Source organism: Artibeus jamaicensis, unplaced genomic scaffold (genome assembly GCF_021234435.1).
Source record: "Artibeus jamaicensis isolate MK-2021 breed Jamaican fruit bat unplaced genomic scaffold, CSHL_Jam_final scaffold_286, whole genome shotgun sequence".
Classification (NCBI taxonomy): Eukaryota; Metazoa; Chordata; class Mammalia; order Chiroptera; family Phyllostomidae; genus Artibeus; species Artibeus jamaicensis.
In genome coordinates, this window is record NW_026522034.1 from 3881995 (window position 1) to 3886831 (window position 4837).

General features: G+C 36.6%; 1 pseudogene; it reads right to left on the minus strand.

Annotated features, from left to right (window-relative positions):
* Positions 1–1346: 1346 nt before the first annotated feature.
* LOC119041335 (uncharacterized) lies at positions 1347–1434 on the minus strand (annotated as a pseudogene).
* Positions 1435–4837: the final 3403 nt, after the last annotated feature.

Here is a 4837-nt window from a genome sequence, read left to right on the forward strand (position 1 = left end):
GTCTATTACTGTTGCCCAGCACTGACCCCATCAGGAGCGAGGACTTTCAGACACCTGTGACTATGCATGTTTCCAAGGCAGAAGGGTGCATTTCTAGAATTCCTGGGAGCTACAGGTGAGAGCAGGGAAACCTCGCTTCTAGGGCAAGCTTCCCTCTCTGTCTCCTGAGTTGAGCACGATTCACTTATCTGTCCATTGCCTATCTATCTATCTATCTATCTATCTATCTATCTATCTATCTATCTATCTATCCATCCAGGAAGCATATGTCCCATACCGACTGTGCTTCAAGCACAGTCTAAGCTCTAGGAAAGGATGGTGAGTCAGGCACTCTTCCTCCTCCTGCAGGAGTTCACTTCCAGATTTCCGATGTTCTTTAAGTTTTCATTACTGGCAAACTATGTCCATAACTTGTCAGACAAACAGAAATCCAGACTTAGGGGAAGATTTTTGTTAGAAAGAAAGACTGTTACAATAGTGAGAACATGCCTACTTCAGAGATCTGCGTGTTAACATCAAACAGAAAAGGCTTTTCTTTCTTAGAGTAGAAGGGTGGAAGAGAGGTGACCAGACATAAGCAGCACCTTTGGAGGGGAAGCTGAACAAGCACGGGAAATACCAGTGCTCACGGGAAATACCTTCCTCACAGGAAGGTGTCCGCTGTGGTCAGCAAGTTCCCAGGAGGGGCTGCTAGGGGGACACATCCCACTTTTCTGTGCTTGCTCAGGCCTGGGGGAAAGCTGAATCCAGGGGCCTGTAGGAGAATGACAAGTGTGGTCAAGGCAAAGCAGAGGGTAAGCCATGGGCAACTGCAGAAGCTTTGTCCGACTCCAGGGACAGATGCTTATATGTGTCAGGGAATGGCAAATACAAGACCACCGTGATGGCTTTCAACCCCCAGTCATTTCCACTAAGCATTCACTCGCTTGCCCCCATACAGACAGACCTGTGGGGCTTCAGTCCTATGCTGATTTTTTATTGCATTACTATATATTTTAAATATATTTAAAAAAATTTTAATTGTTGTTCATGTAGTTTTCTGTTTCTTATTCCCATCCCAGCCCACCCCTCTAGCCCTCCCCATCTCCCTTCCATTTCCACCCCCCTTAGTTTTTGTCCGTGGGTCCTTTATACTTGTTCCTGTAAATCCTTCCCCTTTTCCTCTGAAATTCCCTCTGGACAGCATTATGCTAAGCAAGATAAGCCAGGCAGTGAAAGACAAATACCATACAATCTCACCTTTAACAGGAACCTGAACAACAAAGCAAACAAGTAAAACATAACCAAAGACACTGAAATACAGAACAGGCTAATATTTTAAATATTTATTATTTAGTTTTTTTCTTATTGTCCTCTCATACCTTTAAGAGCCAGCCCTAAACTCAGGACGGCCATCCTAAACTGAGAGGGAGATTGCTGTGTGTCCTGCCACACTCCCCTGTTAAATATTTTTTAAATTTTTATTTATTGATTTGCGGGGGGAGAGAGATTTGTTTTCCCATTTATTTATGCATTCACTGGTTGCTTACTTTATATTTTGTATTTTTCTGGCCTACAAAGAGTATCTTCCCCTCTGGTGGGTAAAATTCAACATAATTATACCTAGAGTACATCCTATAGCCAAAAAAAAAAAAAAAGGAGAAAATGGTTCAGATATATCCCTTTGTTCACTAAACAGAAAAGTGAGAAGACGGGCATAAATTTTGTAACTTCCAGACCTTGAGAGGAAAAATACAAAAATAAAACTTCCTTCTACAGGAAATTATGAACTACATTTTATTATTATTTTTTTCAATTACAGTTGATATTCAGTATCATTTGATATTACTTTCAGGTGTACAGCACAGTGGTTAGACATTCATATAATTTATGAAGTGGTCCCCCAATATTTCAAGTACCCACCTGGCACCATACATAGTTGTTACAATATTATTGATTATATTCTATACGCTGCACTTTACATCCCTGTGAATATTGTGTAACTCCCAGTTTGTACTCCTCAATCTCTTCAACCTTTTTCATTCAACCATTAAAATCCACTCCCATCTCACAACACTCAGTTTGTTCTCTTTATCTGTCAGCCTGCTTTTGTTTTGTTTGTTCATATATGTTGCTCTTTAGATTCCACACGTAAGTGAAACCACGTGGAACTTGTCTTTCTCTGTCTGATTTAGTTCACTGAGCATACTAACCTCTAAGCGCATCTATGTTGTCGGATATGGCAAGGTTTCACTCTTTTTTTATGCCTGAGTAATATTTTGTTGTATATAGGTACCACATTTTTATCTACTCATCTACCTATGGGCACTTGAGTTGCTTCCATATTTAGGCCATTGTAGATAATGCTGCAATGAATATAGGGATGCACATAGTTTTTCAAATTAGTATTCTGGATTTCTTCAGATAAACACCCAGAAGTAGGATTCCTGGGTCATATGGTAGATCTAATTTTAAATTTTTGAGGACCCACCCTACTGTTTTCCATAGTGGCTGCACCAATTTGCAATCCGAATAGTGCAGCAAGTTTCCCTTGTCTCCACATTCTTACCACCACTTGATGTTTGCTGATTAATAGATGGTAGGCATTCTGACAGGTGTCAGGTGGTGTCTTGTTGGGGTTTTAAGTTGCATTTCTCTGATGATTACTGACTTTGAGCATCTTTTCATGTCTATTGGTTATCTGTATGTCCTCTGGAGAAATGTCTATTTAGGTTGTCTGCCCATTTGTGGGGAGGGGGTGTTTCTTGTGTGTGTGTGTGTGTGTGTGTGTGTGTGTGTGTGTGTGTGTGTGTTGTGAGTTGGCAAATATCCCATTCAGTAGATTGATTTTAGTTTTACTGAGGGTTTCCTTTTCTGGACAAAAACTTTTTAGTTCGGTGTGGTCCCACTTGTTTTATTTTTTCTTTTGTTTCCCATGTCCAAGGAAACATATCCAAAAAAAGAGAGATTTCAAAGAACTTGCTGCCTGTGTTTTTTCTGGAAGTTTTATGGTTTTGGATCTTACATTTAAGTCTTTAATCCACTTTGAGTTACTCTTGTACATGGTGTAAGAGTTTCATTTTTTGCATATATCTATCCAGTTTTCCAAATGCCATTTATTAAATAGTCTGTCTTTACCTCCATTACCTCCTTTTGACCATATGGGCATGGGTTTATTTCTGGGCTCTCTATTCTGTTCTATTGATCTATGTGTCTGTTTTTATCCCAGTATCATGCTGTTTTGATGACTATAGCCTTACAGTATAGTTAAATGTCAGGTAGTGTGATACCTCCAGTTTTGTTCTCTCTCAAGATTGCTTTGTATATTTGGGGTCTGTGGTTCCATGTGAATTTTAAGATTATTCTAGTTCTATGAAAAATACCATTGGTATTTTGGTAAGGACTTCACTGAATCTTCAGGTTGCTTGGAGTACCATGGGCATTTCAGTGCTGTTAATTCTTTCTATCCATGAGCACAGTACAATGCTTCCATTTATTTGTATCTTTTTCAATTTCTTTCTTCAGTGTTTTATAATTTTCCAAGTACGGATCTTTTATCTCCTTGGTTAAATATATTCCTCAGCATTTTATTCTTTTTGATGCAATTGTAAGTGGGATTGCTTTCTTAATTTCTCTTTCTGATAGTTTGTTATTGTATAAAAATTCAATCAATTTATGAATATTAATTTTCTATCCCCCTAATTTACTGAATTTATTTATCACTTCTAATAGTTTTTGGTGGAATCTTCAGAGTTTTTTTCTCTCTATATATATTATTATGCCATTTACAAATAATGATCATTTTACTTCCTTTCTAATTTGAATAACTTTTATTTCTTTCTTTATCTGATTGCTGTGGCTAGGACTTCCAATTTAATTTTAAATAAAAGTGGCAGAAGTGTACATCCTTGTCTTGTTCCTGATCTTAAAGAAATATCTTTGAACTTTTCACTATTGAAAATGATGTTAGTTGTGGGTTTGCTATCAATAGACTTTTATTATGTTGATATATTCTCTGTATTCCCACTTTGTTGATAATTTTTGTCATAAATAGGTGCTATATTTTGTCAAATGCTTTTTCTGTGTTTATTGATATGATCATATAATTTTTATCTTTCATTTTGTTTTTGTGATGTATCATGTTAATTGATTTGCAAATTTTTAACCAACTTGCATCCCAGGAATGATTTGATTATAATGTATAATCTTCTTAATGTACTACTGAATTTGGCTTGCTAATATTTTGTTGAGGATTTTTTCATCTTTGTTCATTAGAGACATTGGGCTACAGTTTTTTTTGGCAATGTCTTTGTCTGGTTTGGGGATCAAGGTAATTCTGGTCTCATTAAATGAGCATGGGAGCCTTTCCTTCTCTCAAATTTTTTGGAATTGTTTGAGGATAGGTGATAATTCTTCATTGAATGTTTGGTAAAATTCACCTAGTCCAGGAATTCTGTTTGTTGTGAGTTTTTTTATTACCGATTCAATTTTGTTAGTAGTTATCAATCTGTTCAGATTTTATGTTTCTTCTTGACTCATTCTTAGAAGATTGTATCTTTCTAGAAATTTATTGATTTGTTCAAGATTGTCCAGCTTAGGGGCGTATAATTGTTCCTAGTATTTTCTCATAATCCTTTGTATTTTTGTGGTGTCCTTTGTCACTTCTCCTAATTTCTGATTTTATTTGGGTCCTCTCTCTTTTTTCAACTTTATCTTTTCAGAGAACCAGCTCTTGATTTCATTGATCTATTGTATTGTCTTTAAGATTATATTATGTTTATTTCCACTCTAATCTTTATTATTTCCTTCATTTGCACCTTTTGGGCTTTGTTTGTTTTTCCCATTCCTTTAGGTGTAA